This window comes from Cynocephalus volans, chromosome X (assembly GCF_027409185.1).
Source record: "Cynocephalus volans isolate mCynVol1 chromosome X, mCynVol1.pri, whole genome shotgun sequence".
In the NCBI taxonomy this organism is placed as follows: Eukaryota; Metazoa; Chordata; class Mammalia; order Dermoptera; family Cynocephalidae; genus Cynocephalus; species Cynocephalus volans.
This window is the reverse complement of record NC_084478.1, coordinates 122,189,857-122,206,310: the sequence shown is the minus strand read 5'-3', so window position 1 is coordinate 122,206,310 and position 16,454 is coordinate 122,189,857. Positions and strand designations below refer to the sequence as shown.

Below are 16,454 nucleotides of genomic sequence, written 5' to 3'. Positions count from 1 at the left end.
ATGTTTGAATGAGTATATACTACATTTTATATAGATATTTTAAAGCTAAAAAGCTAATCCATAAACAAAAATGGAATTTAATGGGCAAAACAAAATCTTATTTTTTAAGTTAAAAACATCATTGCATATATTCTCAATTAAGGAGAACTCAAACAGTAATTCTTATAGAAATAGAGAATAGAATAATGATTACGAGAGACTAGGAGGAGAGGGGGAGTGGGGGCAGTAGTAGTGATGGACTAACAGGTCCAAAACTATGCTATCTACCCTAAGTGAATCATTGTGCAGTATATACATGTGTTGAAACAACACACTGTACCTCACAAATATGTACAAGTGTTAAAAAATGAATGAACAGTTATAGCATAATAGGCATGCCCTAAATATTAGATAATAATGATAAATGTAATTTTCCCCTTTTAAACTAAATGTCTCACTTGGTTTTTGTTTATTACACAGTAATGATACATAGTGACTCTCCTAATAAATAATTCTTGGTTGGCAAAAAAAAAAAAAAAAGAGAATGAAAGAAAGAAAAATACCTGGGCTTTTTTCTTGACCATAGGCTAAAATTGAACTAATTATATGTTTACTAAAAAGGCTAATGCAATTTTCAGCAGTATAACAGAATCTTATTATCTAGATCAAGATAACTGATTGTTCCACTTTACTATATACTGTTTGAACCATCCCTGGAATATTATGTTTATTTCATTTCTGTGTGTCATAAGTTAGAGAAGATACTCACCTCCTCTGGGGGGAGTATACAAGAGAGAAAGGAAGAACTGATAACTTAACTATGGAAAATTAGTTTCAAGAAGAAAGACTTAAATGAAATGAAAGATCTTCAAATATGTGAAGGCAAGAGGAGTTAGACTTATTTTACATTCTTCCAAATAGCACTACTAGAATCTCCACAATCACAGAGGTTAAGGGAAGCAAATTTTTGCTCAGTATAAAAATGTTCTAACAATTTGGTTGTAAGGTGGGAGCAGAGTGGAAGAAAAATAATATTTATTGTCTACTACATACCATACTCATTGCATGCATAATATTAATCTTCACAGTAATCCTGCAAGGAAGGTATCATTATCCATGATCCAGAGGAGAAAATGGAGGCTCAGTAAGGTTGAGTGACTTCACCTAAGAGTTTACAGCTAGTAATAGCAGAGCAAGGATTGAAATCCAGCTTACAACAGTCTCCTAACTAGGTCTCCATACATTGTATCTTGTCCTTCAGTAACAATGTAGCCAGAATGCTCTTTCTAAAACATAAATCCGATCATGTTACCTCCATGCTTAAATTTCCTAGCATAGTTTACAAAGACCTTCATGATCTGACCGTTGATTGTTTCTCTGTAATAACTCACCAGTTGGAACTGTACAGACCATCTTCAAATTACTCAAATATGTACAGAAAAAATGTGGTGTTTCTATGGAAAACTATGCATCCTCCATAGTACAGTTTTCTGGGTTATCAGATTGTAGCCCTGTTCGTTGCCTTTGAGCTAATTTACAATTCTTTGTTAAGTTGCAGGTAACTGAGAGACATGTAAGTTATGTCCTGCCCAGCAGTGATTTAATTGACTCCACCCACCCCTGTGGAAAAAACTGTTTTGTGTAATTGCAGTGTATTTCAGTATTCCTTTACTCCATATAAAAGAGTGCTGTTTTGATTTTTCTTTTGAACCAGCTACAACATCTGCATGGTTTGCTCACATCATATGAATAATTTTTTTAACATATATTCTTTTTTATGCCTGCATGAGAGTATGACTTTACATTTTTCTGAAATTTTTCTGTTAATATATACCATGCTGTCTACTTCCTTGCCGATTTCTTGCCTCTGGGCCTTCGCATAGTTTGTTTAGCCTACTTAGGACAGCTTTCTAACCCCATCTCCTCCGTTCATAAAATGTTTCTTGAATGAAAGTAAAAGGAATGTTATAAAGAAGGAACCAACTAACCCAGATCTGTCTGACACCAAAGCCTATAATCTTTCCAATAGGTAGCTGCCTTTAACATCTTTCACACCATCTAAATGGAATGATCTGCTTCAGAATAATGAGCTTCTTGCCACTGGAAGTGTTCAAGCAGAGCCTGGGTCATCCATTACAAATTAAGTAAGTTGGGATGCTGGCATTGGGAGTATAAAAAAAATATTACGACACCTGCTAAAATGGTAAGGAAGATTTAAAGACCATTGCATTAGGGGAAAGGGATAGGGCCCAACTCTGCACACAGCAAGGGTAAGTGAGAATTTATAACCAAATAGCAGGATGTGAATGAGAACCAGTGGATGGAAAATAATTAGGAAGGAAACAGCAAGAGTAGGGGAATTCTTGCTAAACTGGCCTAACAGGATTTTTTTTTTATTTATTGAAACATAATTGATTATACATATTAATGCCTATGTGCAATATGTGATGCTCAAATCAAGATAATTAGTATATTCAACATTGCACAATGCAGTCATATTTTGTGGCTCTTTACTAATTTTTCACCAACTCTCCCTCCCGCCCTCCCTTTCTCATCTCTGGTAACCTCAGTTCTATTCTCTCCTTCTGAAAGTTTAATGTATTATTGTGATCTTTCTTTCCTTCCTTCCTTCCTTCCTTCCTTCCTTCCTTCCTTCCTTCCTTCCTTCCTTCCTTCCTTCCTTCCTTCCATCCTTCTTAGCTCCCACTTATGAGTGAGGACATGTGGTATTTCTCTTTCTGTGCCTGGCTAATTTCACTTAACATAATTTTCTCCAAGTTCATCCATGCCTAACAGGATTCTTGATAAAGGCAGGCCAAGGATTTAGACATCAACAGTGAGGGATGAGGAACTTGATCAGATATCAAGGCTTGAGTGATGACTTAGCAGGAGTCTTTGTTCAACTGGGATGGCCAAGCCAAGCTGAAATAAAATATGGGCCAAGGTTGAGGCTTAGTCAAGAAGAGGGCTCAGAGGAGTCTGGCTAAAGATTGGTGAAAGAGAGAGTCTTTGTCAAGAAGTAGGTTATAACAGGCAATCTGTATGGTTTTTTCAAACTCTAAGGTCATTGAAATGTAATATATTGGAGTCAAGACTTGCATCATACTTTTGTGAATCTTTTGAAAGAAAGGGAGCCTGGGAAAAAATGAGCTCCATCTCTGTAAGTCTCCTACAGGTCCATGATATCAGCCAAATTGGCCTTTCTGTTTTCAGTATATTAAGTCCAGGTAGAATCTAGGAAACAAAGCATAAAGATGGCTGTGATTTCTAGGGTGTTCCTGCATGGCTTCCCACTGTGAATTTCTTAGGGAACAGCCCCATGCATTTTTAATTGGAGCTGCTTCCTTACATTTGTGTGGGCAAGTCAATTTGCAAAAGAGAAGGAATGGAAATGCGCTCAATGAAATGGTGAAAACAGCTTGCAATAGACTCATCTCTTCCCAGGCAGCCACTTCTTTGACTTCCATCCAGAAGGTTCCAGAGGTAGTACCTATGGCAAACAGCCTAGGCATATGACAAGTGCAACCAGCTAGGATAGCATGCTCAACAAGCACAGGAGGCAGAACCAAATTCATAGCAGAAAAGAGGGGAAGGCTTCACACTGAAGTCTCAAGATGGCTCAAAACCTTTTCACATTTACTACTCCACACCAAATATGGAATAATCCCACCACTGAGTCACTCTTTTGGGCTGAAGCATTAAATCCAGAAGATTACATTTAAAATAGGATATAGGAGGGTAACCTGTTAGCCTTCATTGGGCTCCAGGGTTACCAAGGTATAAACTGAGGGAGATAGGCCAAGTCTCATCCAGTTCTGATTTTTTTATACTGTTATGTCTTTCATCCTAGAAGGGCATTTATTACCAGCTAGTAAGTACTACCTAATTAATAGGAATTAGCATAGACAAATTGTAATGGAAGACAGGGAGAGGGCTGGCTGGTTAGCTCAGTTGGTTAGAGCACAGTGTTATAACACAAAGGTCAAGGGTTCAGATCCCCATACAGGCCAGCTGCCAAAAAAAGAAGAAGACAGGAAGAGAGAAACATCCAGGGAAGGGGCCAGTGCATAGGGCCAAATCTGGAAAGGACATTATAGCCAGAGGACTTACAGCTATGGGACAGAGCCAACAGAATAATTAGGTCACCCACAGTTGATCAAGCACAGAGCATATTAATGACAAACTTTATTTACTTCATAATTTGGGGGCACTCAGTCCCCAGCCTCCATATTCACACACAGACACACACATGCATACACATAATCTCTCTCTCACAGTCTTTCCCTCTCTCTCTCCCTCTTTTGTTCTCACTCTCTTTCTCCAAATACAGTAGTTCACAGTAGACTAACTTTTATTTCAGTAATCAACCTGGTATTGGAAATTACAAAAGAAACTCTCATGTTATCATAGCAGCACTTGTTAGGAGATTGATCTTAGAGAAAAATGAGCTCATGTCTTAAAAGAAAGCTTCTTTTTAAAATTGCTTCCTTTCATTTAATAAGGATACTCCCTATAGGATACCTGAGATCACTTGGGCAAGGGTGGAAAATCATGAATCAGTTTACTTTTAAAATCAGTTCATTTTAGTTCAGTCTAATTTCACCTGGAGATGCTGTTTATCTTTTATGATAAAGGGAGCAGCAGCTAATAGCTTGGGAAGGGTTCCACTCAAATTGTTTCCCAGAGCTCAGATGGCTGAAAGATCAGATATTGATCTGTCCCTATGGGTGTCCTTTGGTTAATGTTCACTTTCCATGATTCAGTATATCTCATTTTCATAAGGTTCAAAGACAGTTTTTTATTCAAATGCTTACAACTTCATGAAGTAAATCCTTTGGATCAAAGTGCACCTGTTGGCTTCCAGTCAAGATGGCAGACTAGACAGTTCCTAGTGTCACTTTCTCCCACAAATCAACCAATTTGCAACTATTAACAAGCAACAACTTAGAAAAAATTATATTAAGTAAAATAAGTCACACACAGAAGGAGAAATACCACATGTTCTCACTTATTTGTGGCAGCTAAAAGAATGAATAAATACACAAACAAACAGGGGAGTGGGGAAGAAGACACAACAATCACAATTCCTTGAACATGTTAAGACAAGTGAACGGATATGATGTTGATGGGTGGGAGGGGGGAGAGAGGGGGGAGGGAGAAATCAGTAAAGGGACATAAAATGAACTACATTGTATATTTATAAAATAAAGTTAAATTAAACTAAATTAAATTAAATTTTAAAAAAGAATTTTTTTAAAAAGTAACAACAGGAGGCCCAAGATCTGTGCCAGAAGAGGCAGGAGCTGCAAGCCACGGGAGCCCAGCCCAGGCCAGTGCCCACCACCCAGAGAAGCCTGAGAGCTGCTGGGCCCACATGCCGATTCAGCTATGTCAGAAAAGGTAGGTGCCGTGGGACATCCAGCCCAGGTCAGTCCCTGCCACTTAGAGAGGCCTGAGAGCTGCCAGGCCAATACTCCCCAAGTCAGCTGTGCCAGCACAGGCAGGTGCTGCGAGAACCCCAGCCCAGGTCAGTCCTTCATGCCCAGAGAGGCCCAAGAGCCACCAAACCTACATGCACTGAGCCAACCGTGCCAGGAATGGCAAGCACAGTGGGACCCCTAGCCCCAGCTAGTTCCCACTGCCCAGAATAGGCAGTCCCTTCAGGATCCAGGCCGGACACTATGCTGGAATGAGTGGACCATGATATGCCATGCCACAATGACTAAACACCAAAGGAAAGATACCAGAAATATGAAAAATCAAGATAGTACATCACTACCAAAGGAAAATAATAACTCTCCAGCTCCTAGATCCTATAGATTAGGAAGTCCTTGAAATGACAGACAAGGAATTTAGAGCAACAATTCTAAGGAAACTAAATTAGATACAAGAAAATTCAGTTAGACAATACAATGAAATGAGAAAAAATATACAGAACCTGAAAGAAGAAATGTACAAAGAAATCAATGCCCTGTAAAAGAATGTAGCATAACTTGTGGAGCTGAAGAATTCATTTAACAAAATAAAAAATACAACACAGAGTCTAACCAGCATGCTAGAAAAGCAGGAGAGAATTTCTGACCTTGAAGACAGGCTGTTTGAATTAACACAGGTAGACCAGAAAAAAGGAAAAAGAATTTTTAAATTGAAGAAAGTCTAAGATAGATAGCAGACAACCTTAAGCACTCAAATATCTGAATCATGGGTATTCCAGAAGGGTAGGAAAAAGGAAATGGCATTGAAAAGATATTCAAAGAAATAATAGCAGAATACTTCCCAGGTATAGGAAAAGTCACATATCAGGAGGCCCAAAGATCCCCAAACATATTCAACACCAAAAGGGTCCTCCCCAAGACATGTTATACTCAATCTGGCAAAACTCAAAGACAAAGAGAGAATCTTAAATGTTGCATCCAGTCACCTATAAGGCAGCCCTAATCACACTAACATCAGACTTTTCATCAGAAACCCTAAAAGCCAGAAAAGAATGGGCAAATAAAATCAAAATACGAAAAGACACTAATCACCAGCCAAGAATACTTTATCCAGCAAGGCCATCCTTCCAAAATGAAGGACAAATAGTATATTTCTCAGACAAAGAAAAACCGTGGGAGTTCACTACCTCATGACTAGCTTTACAAGAAATTCTCAAGGAAGTACTAGGTTTTATACCTGAGAAACAACCATCACTGCCATGAATACTCGAGAAAGAACAAAACCTACCAGTAAAACAAAAATGGTAACAATGAAGAAAAAAAAAGTTTATCCACCACCCCTAGAAACCAACAAATACAGAAGACAAACAGAATCAGAAAGAAAGGAACAAAAGATACTTAAGACATCTAAACAAAAATCAATAAAATGCTAGGAGTAAATCAAGACCTTTCAATAATAACTCTAAATGTAAAAGGATTAAATTCCCCACTCAAAAGACACAGACTGACTGACTGGATTAAAAGGAAGGACCCAACAATATGCTGTCTTCAAGGGACTTGGCTCACATGTAAAGACAGAAATAGACTAAGAAGGAAAGGATGGAAAAAGATATACCAGGCAAACAGAAATGAAAAATGAGCTGGAGTAGCTATACTTATCACAGATAAAATAGACTTTAAAGCAAAAACTATAAAGGAGATAAAGAAGGCCACTATATAATGATAAAAGGATCTGTCCATCAAGGAGACATACACTCACAAATATATATGCACCCTATGTCAGAGCAGCCAGATTTATAAAGCAAACACTATTAGATCTAAAGAATGAGATAGACACTATCACCATAATAGCAGGAGACCCGAACTCCCCACTCTCAACATTGGACAGCTTATCTGGGTGAAAAATCAATAGAGAAACACAAGATCTAAACAACACTTTAGAACAATTGGACTTGGCAGATATCTACAGAACATTCCATCCAACAACCTTAGAATACTCATCCTTCCCATCCCCACATGGAAAATTCTCCAGAATAGACCACATTTTAAGTCACAAAGCAAGTCTCAACAAATTCAAAAAAATTAGAATTATTCCATGTATTTTTTTCCAATCACAATGAATTAAAATTAGAAATCAATAACAAACAAAACTCTGGAAACTATACAAACAGGTGGAAATTAAACAACATTCTACATAATGAGATGTGGGTCCAAGAAGAAATTAAACAGGAAATCAAAAAATATCTTGAAATTGATGAAAATAATTACAGATCATACCAAAACCTGTGGTACACTGAAAAAGCGGTACTAATGGGGAAATTTATCACATTAAATGCTTACTTCAGAAGAATGGAAAGATGGCAAATAAAAAACTAACACTTCACCTTAAAGATCTATAAAAACATGAACAATCCAAACCTGAAGTTAGTGGACAGGAAGAAATAATTAAGATCAGAGCAGAACTAAATGAAATAGAAACCCAAAAAATGATATAAAAGATCAATGAAACAAAAAGTTGGCTTTTTGAAAACGTAAATAAAATTGACAAACCTTTAGTAAGGCTAACTAAGAAAAGAAGAGAGAGGACCCAAGTAACAAATATTAGAAATGAAAAAGGTGATATTACAACTGATACCTCAGAAATACAAGGAATCATTGGAGACTATTATAAACAACTATATGTCAACAAATTTGAAAATCTGGATGAAACGGATAAATTTCTGGACACATACAAACTACCAAAACTGAGCCAAGAAGATATAGAAAATCTGAACAGACCAATAACAATAAAAGAGATCAAAGCTGTTATCAGACAGCTACCAACAAAGAAAAGCCCAGGACTGGACAGGTTCACTGCAGAGTTCTACCAAACCTTCAAAGAAAAACTGATATTAATTCTCTACAAACTATTCCAAAAGATTGAAACAGAGACCATTCACCCAAACTCATTCAATGAGGCAAACATCACACTTTTACCAAAACCAGACAAAAATACATCAAAAATAGAAAACTACAGTCCAATATCCTTGATGAATATAGATGCAAAAACCCTCAATAAAATAGTAGCTAACAGAATACAGCAACACATACACAAAATTATCCACCATGATCAAGTGGGATTCATCCCAGGGATGCAAGGTTGCTTCTACATATGCAAATCAATAAATGTGATACACCACATCAGTAAAAGCAAAGACAAAAACCATATGATCATCTCTATAGATACTGGAAAAGCATTTGACAAAATTCAACATTCGTTCATGATAAAGACTCTCTACAAGTTAGGTATAGATGGAAAGTATCTCAACACAATTAAGGCCACATATGGCCCACTCCCACCACTCCTACCCAACATAGCGTTGGAAGTACTACCCAGAGCAATCAGAGAAGAAAAGGAAATAAAGGGCATCCAGATTGGAAAAGATGAAGTCAAACTGTCTCTGTTTGCAGATGATATGATACTATATATTGATCAGCATAAAGCCTCTAAGAAAAAACCCTTACACTTGACAAGTGATTTCAGCAAAGTTGCAGGATACAAAATCAACACACAAAAATCAGTAGCATTTCTATACTCCACCAGTGAACATGCAGAAAAAGAAATCAAGAAAGCTAGCCCATTTATAAAAGCGACCAAAAAAGTAGAATACTTAGGAATAATGCTACCAAGGATGTGAAAAATCCCTACAAAGCGAACTACCAACTACTGTTGAGAGAAATTAAAGAGGACACAAGAAGGTGGAAAGATATCCCATGCTCTTGGATTGGAAGAATTAACATTGTGAAAATATCCAAATTATCCAAAGTGATCTACAGATTCAATGTAATCACTATCAAAATTCCAATGACATTTTTCTATGAAATGGAAAAAACTACCCAGACATTTATATGGAAGTACATTACTCCAAAGTAATCCTGAGCAAAAAAAAATAAAGCTGGAGGCATAACACTACCTGACTTAAAACTATATTACAAAGCTATAATAACCAAAAACAGCATGGTACTAGCATAAAAACAGACACACTGATCAATGGAATAGAATACAAAATCCAGAAATCAACTGATACACCTACAGCCATCTGTTCTTTGACAAAGCACCAAGTCTTCACACTGGGGAAGAGACTGCCTCTTCAGCAAATGGTGCAGGGAATATTGGATATTCATATGTAGGAGAATGAAATAAGACCCATACCACTCACCATATACCAAAATCATGGTATGGCTTTAATTATGTTGAGATACTTTCCATGTATACCTAACTTATAGAGGGTCTTTGTCATGAATGAGTGCTGAATTTTATCAAATGCTTTTTCAGCATCTATAGAGATGATCATATGGTCCTTGTGTTTGACTTTATTAATATGGTGTATCACATTTATTGATTTGCATATGTTGAACCAACCTTGCATCACTGGGATGAATCCCACTTGATCATGGTGAATAATTTTACGTATGTGTTGCTGTATTCTGTTTGCTAGTATTTTAGTAAGGATTTTTGCATCTATATTCATCAAGGATATCGGCTGGTAGTTTTCTTTTTTGGTTATATCTTTACCTGGTTTTGGTATCAGGATGATGTTTGCTTCATAGAATGAGTTTGGGTGATTTGCGTCCATTTCAATCTTTTGGAATAGTTTGTAGAGAATTGGTGTCAATTCCTCTTTGAATGTTTGGTAAAATTCTGCTGTGAATCCATCTGGTCCTGGGCTTTTCTTTGTTGGGAGCCTTCTGATAACAGCTTCAATCTCCTTTATTGTTATTGGTCTGTTCAGATTTTCTACGTCTTCATGGTTCAGTTTGGGGAGCTTGTGTGTGTCCAGAAATTTATCCATTTCCTCCAGATTTTCAAATTTGTTGACGCATAGTTGTTTATAGTAGTCTCGAATGATTCCTTGTATTTCAGATGAATCAGTTGTAATATCACCTTTTTCATTTCTAATTTTTGTAATTTGAATCTTTCTTCTTTTTTTTTTGTTAGCCATGCTAATGGTTTGTCAATTTTATTTATCTTTTCAGAAAACCAACTTTTGATTCATTGATCTTTGGTATTATTTTTCGGGTTTCAATTTCATTCAGTTCTGCTCTGATCTTAATTATTTCTTTCCGTCTGCTAACTTTAGGTTTGGATTGTTCCTTTTTTTCTAGTTCTTTAAGGTTGAAGTCTTAGGTTGTTCACTTGCCATCTTTCCATTCTTCTGTGGTGAGCATTTAATGCAATAAATTTTCCCCTTAGTACTGCTTTTGCAGTATCCCACAGGCTTTGGTATGATGTATCATTATTTTCATTAGTTTCAATAAATTTTTTGATTTCGTGCTTGATTTCTTCTTGGACCCATATGTCATGAAGTAGAATGCTGTTTAATTTCCATGTGTTTGTATAGTCTCCAGAGTTTCGTTTGTTATTAATTTCTAGTTTTAATCCATTGTGGTCTGAGAAAATACATGGGATAATTCCAATTTTTTTGAATTTGTTGAGACTTGATTTGTGACCTAATATGTGATCTATCCTGGAGAATGAGTCATGTGCTGATGAGAAGAATGAATATTCTGAGGTTGTTGGATGGAATGTGCTGTAGATATCTGCCAAGTCCAATTGGTCTAGAGTATTGTTTAGATCTTGTGTTTCTCTGCTGATTCTTTGCCTAGATGACCTGTCCAATATTGACAGTGGGGTGTTCAGGTCCCCTGCTATTATGGTATTAGTGTCTATTTCCTTCTTTAGGTCTAATAGAGTTTGTTCTATAAATCTGGCTGCTCCAACATTGGGTACGCACATATTTATGATTGTTATGTCTTCTTCATGGATCAGTCCTTTTATCATTATGTAGTGTCCCTCATTTTCTCTTTTTATGGTTTTTAGTTTAAAGTCTATTTTGTCAGATATAAGAATAGGTACTCCAGCTCGTTTTTCTTTTCTGTTTGCATGGTAAATCTTTTTCCATCCTTTCACTCTTAGTCTGTGTGAGTCTTTATGGGTGAGGTGGGTCTCTTGTATGCAGCAGTCAGTCAGTCTGTGTCTTTTGATTGGGGAATTTAAGCCTTTTACATTAAGAGTTGTTACTGAAAAGTGTTGATTTATTCCTAGCATTTTATTGATTGTTTGGTTGTCTTAGGTGTCTTTTGTTCCTTGCTTTCTGATTTACTGTTTGGTTTCTGTGTTTGTTGGTTCCTTAGGTTGTAGATAGCATTTTTGTTTGTTTGTTTGTTTTCTCTTCATGAATGACATTTTTATTATACTAGTGGGTTTTGATTTTTCTTGGGTTTTTATGGCAGTGGTAGTTATTTTTCAGGAACCAAACCCAGTACTCCCTTGAGAATTTCTTGTAAGGGTGGTCATATGGTGGTGAACTCCCACGGTTTTTTTTTTTTGTCTGAGAAATATGCTATTTGCCCTTCATTTTGGAAGGATAGCCTTGCAGGGTAGAGTATTCTTGGCTGGCAATCTTTGTCTTTTGGTATTTTGAATATATCATCCCATTCCTTTCTAGCTTTTAGGGTTTGTGATGAAAAGTCTGATGTTAGCCTGATTGGGGCTCCCTTATAGGTGATTTGATGCTTCTCTCTTTCAGCTTTTAAGATTCTCTCTTTGTCTTTGAGTTTTGCCAATTTGACTATAATATGTCTTTGAGAAGACCTTTTTGGGTTGATACGTTTGGAGATCGTTGAGCTTCCTGGATCTGAAGATCTGTGATTTTTCGTATACCTGGGAAGTTTTCTGCCACTATTTTGTTGAATATGTTTTCAATGCAATCTCCTTTTTCCTCACCTTCTGGAATACCCATGACTCAGATATTTGAGCACTTAAGGTTGTCTGATATCTCTCTCAGATTTTCTTCAATGTCTTTGATTCTTTTTTTCTTTTTTTTTTTTTTGTCTGCCTGTGTTATTTCAAACAGCCCATCTTCAAGTTCAGAGGTTCTCTCTTCAACTTCCACAAGCCTGCTCATTAAACTCTCCGTTGTGTTTTTTATTTCGCTGAATAACTTCTTCAGTTCGGCAAGTTCTGCTACATTTTTTTTCAGGACATTGATTTCCTTGTACATTTCCTCTTTTAGGTCCTGTATACTTTTCCTCATTTCCTCATGATGTCTAGCTGAGTTTTCTTGTATCTCATTCAGTTTCCTTAGAATTATCACTCGAAATTCCTTGTCAGTCATTTCAAGGGCTTCTTGTTCTATAGGATCTAGAGCTTGAGATTTATTAACTTTTGGTGGTGTGCTTTCTTGATTTTTTGTATTTCTGGTATCTTTTTTTTATATTTATTCATTGTGGCAGGGAGTTTCACAGTCCATAGGTTTGACACTATTGACTAAGATGTTGCATAACCTTTGCCTAGGAGATCCTGATATTAATTGTGTACTTTCAGGTTGTGCTAAGATCCATTCATCCAAGGAGAAATTGCTCTTTGCCTTCTGGTAGTTGCCTGATGCTGCACCTTAGGAGCTCACTCGCCACGGTGACCCATCCCGCTTCAGTCCCAGCTGCCAGCCAGCCATGCCTGCTGCCTCCCTCTGCTAGGTTTCAAATTGACTATCCTCAATTCTAATACACACACATTCACACACACACATTATATATTATGTATGTATGTGTGTTCATGTATCTATGTACATGTGTCAAAGATAGAACAAACCTGTCATAAAATGTGGTTGGATCTAGATTTAATTTATTTACTCTAAACATTGTGAGGTTGTGAATATTATAAAATTCTCTATGAATTTAAGAGTCACCTCAGGTGACCAATGAGCTGTATACAACTCATCCTGTTGCCAAAGTCTGCCTACCAAACTGTATAAAAAGTGCTCATATTAAGAGCTTGGGGGCTGTTTCTGTCCTGAAGATGGAGCGACCCCAGAATGCTGGAAATAAAAAACCTCTTGCTAGAAAAATAAAATAAAATAAAAAATTCTCTTAGTAATCTGGAAGTTTTCAAATGGTCTGATGTGAAATGTTATCCTTTGCAGGACATAAACAGGGCCCACACCACAAATAAAGAATGTCTTTCATTTTTCTATACATGGCCACTGAAGAAAGGAGGAAGAGAAGGACGAAAGAAAAGGAAAGAATGAGCAGAGGGAAGGAGGCAAGGGCAGAAAAGGCAGAAAGAGTTTGATTTTTGTCAAAGCTTCAAGAAGCAAAGATCTAACACACTGCCTTTTTTTAAAAAATAATATATCCTTTATATTTTAACAGTAGGTAAAAATTGACAGGATTTAATTTCTATTTAAAGTTCAGCAGTGCAGTCACTCCTAAAATACTTCCTTTTTCTCACTTATGGAACATCCCTAAATGAAGCTGTATAGTTGATGGTAGTCTTTTTGAGATCCAAATGAGTTTTTATATGTCAAGCACTCAGGATAGCATCAAGCACCCAGTAAGTACTCAATAATGGTAGCTATTACTATTATTATAAACATCATCATCATATCATCATTATCATTACATTTTTGCCAAGATGAAGACCTTGCATAGAAAAGCATTCCTCCCTTGTTTTTAATATACATCCACAAATACTTTAAATGTCATGTTTATGTTCCCAGCTACACACATAAATGGGATCATCTAATGTCTGACTTGTGAGCTAAATGAAAATAAGCTGCAGGTCTGATCTTCCTTCTCATAAAATCTGAACATCTTGATGGCCGATCACATTTTTCTTTTATGACTCTAAATATGCTTTGTCATGTAGACCTGACAGTGCTTCTGGTTAGTCTTCCTTCTCCTGTGTGATCTGCGTAGAAAGGTAAAACTACCAGTTGTATCCTCAAATAGATATGGTCAAGCCTTTACCTGCATGTGCCACTATCCAAGACACTGTCCACACAATACAGCAATGTATCATGTACTGTGAATACTTAGAGCAGTGACACCCTCAGACATAAGGGATGCAAAAACGGGGTCTATATAACATCCACATTCACCTGTTGGCCAGTTAATTCAGCCAGAATAGCTGATTCTCATCCTGTGCAGTTACAGCTACAGATAATCGAGCAAACACAAGGCTGAAAAAATCAACAACCACACAATTTCACTTTTCTTATGCAGTTTTCAAGCCTACATGTGGGTCTTTGTGATTATATAGAAGAAAGGTGGTTGTGGGTTGGCACAGAGAGAATTATTACTTCTTTTGGCAGGAGCATTATAAGAATACTCTGTTTTCCCAAGGTCATCATTGGGAGCATTGGACTGACAAAGTATCTCCCAAGTGGTAAGCATTGGGAATTGGGAATTTTGGTACTATATTAGTCAGGGTTCTCCAGAGAAACAGAACCAGTGGGATACATGGACAGATAGATAGATAGATGAATTGGCTTATGTAATTATGGAGGCTGAGATGCCCAGATCCAGGAGAGCTGATGGTATAGTTTCATTCCTAATCTGAAGGCCTGAGAATCAGGGGAGCCAAAAGTATAAATTCCAGTGTAAGTGTGAGTCCAAAGGCAGGAAAAGACTAAAGTCCTATCTCAAAGACAATCGGACAGAGAAAGAATGCTTTCTTACTCAGCTTTTTATTTTATTCAGTCCTTCAACAGATTGCATGAGGCCCACCACATTGAGGAGGGAGGGAAATCTTCATTACTCAGTTTACCAGTTCAAATGTTAATTTCACTCAGAAACATCCTCACGGACACACTCAGAATAACAGTTAAGCAATATCTGGGCATTCCGTGGCCCAGTCAAGTTGACACATAAAATTAATCATCACAGGTACTCAGAGCCTCGTCTAGATCTAAGGGCTGATCAAGATTAACTGTAAGATGGATGAGTAAGCTGCTCATATGCTCACACAGTGGCCTCTATTACTGTCCCCCCAAATCTTTATTCATTGGCATCATTATAACCCAAGGTTTGTTACCCATCAGCACTTTTTCCCCTAGCAACTGCCCATAAAGGAATTATCTGACGTTTGGAGGGTGAGAAGGTAAGGCTATTTTCTTACACACATACTAACTGGACTCACTGACTGGACTGTGTTCAAAACTACTCAATACTCCACTTTCATTCATCTCCTCAGCCACTTGATCGTGCTGGCCTCTGGTCGATGCCTCAAAGACAAACAGCAGCTTAGCCTAGAAGGGATGCTCCCAGGATGTTAAAAGGAGGCCTGTGCCAGCAGTAGGCCGGCCATCAGGCAAAATAAAGTTAAGCTGCCTTTATCTCATTTTCTAGTACCATTCTACTTCGATCATATTGCTAACCTACATTCTTATTCATGAGTCCACCTCTGATATTTACTAAGCTAAAAACACCCCCCCCCCCGAAGCGACAATACTCATTGGTGTTTGGTCCTTATACTCTTTACTTGATATGGGTCTCACTTTGAGTACACTCTAACCCATTTTGAAGTTGGTATCACTCCCCCCATTCAAAGGATAAACCACTATGTGACAGTTATCTTGCTACAGAAGAGAAACTTCATAGAAAGTATTGAAGACTCTGGTTCTACCTTTTCTCCTTCTATCCTTTACCAATACCAGGATTCATTCTCCAAACAGCCTGGCTCCTCCAGGAGCTATAGGAATGATAGTGTATATGAGACACTGCATTCACAATAGGCGCTCTTCTAACAGATGGTGCAGAATGGTGAGCTGAAGAGAGAAAGCTATTGTTAGGCAACATTTCAAACAACAAAAATAGGCTGTAGAGGGTTGAGGAGGAAATTGTGTTTTGGTTCAAAGCAGAAAATTACCTGGATGGCTTTCACTATGTGACAATCTAAGAATATCAAATTATCCACTGAAAATCTGGCTACCTAAGCTGCTTTTCCTAACTGCACATTATTTGCTCAACAAATTTTCTGCTCTTAAGTCTCTGAAAGGAAATTCTGAAATGTTCTTTTCATCACTAAAGAAAAATAGATATTTTGCAGAGAGACTATAGAAAAAATCTACAGGATGGAACACCAAATTTTTCTGCAACTTTCAAGTTTCTCTTGCAGATAATTATAGCTATCTGGAGCAAACAATGTCTTCACTTACATTGATTAAGCATGAAAAGCTAGATAAATCACTGACAAGTATAGTATAAAACATGTTATTT

General features: G+C 37.2%; 1 protein-coding gene across 1 annotated transcript in view; it reads right to left on the bottom strand.

Moving 5' to 3' along the window:
* The window catches only part of RTL4 (retrotransposon Gag like 4), a 290,846-nt gene that overhangs the window by 257,760 nt on the left and 16,632 nt on the right, over positions 1–16,454 (bottom strand). The gene's annotated exons all lie outside the window — the stretch shown is intronic.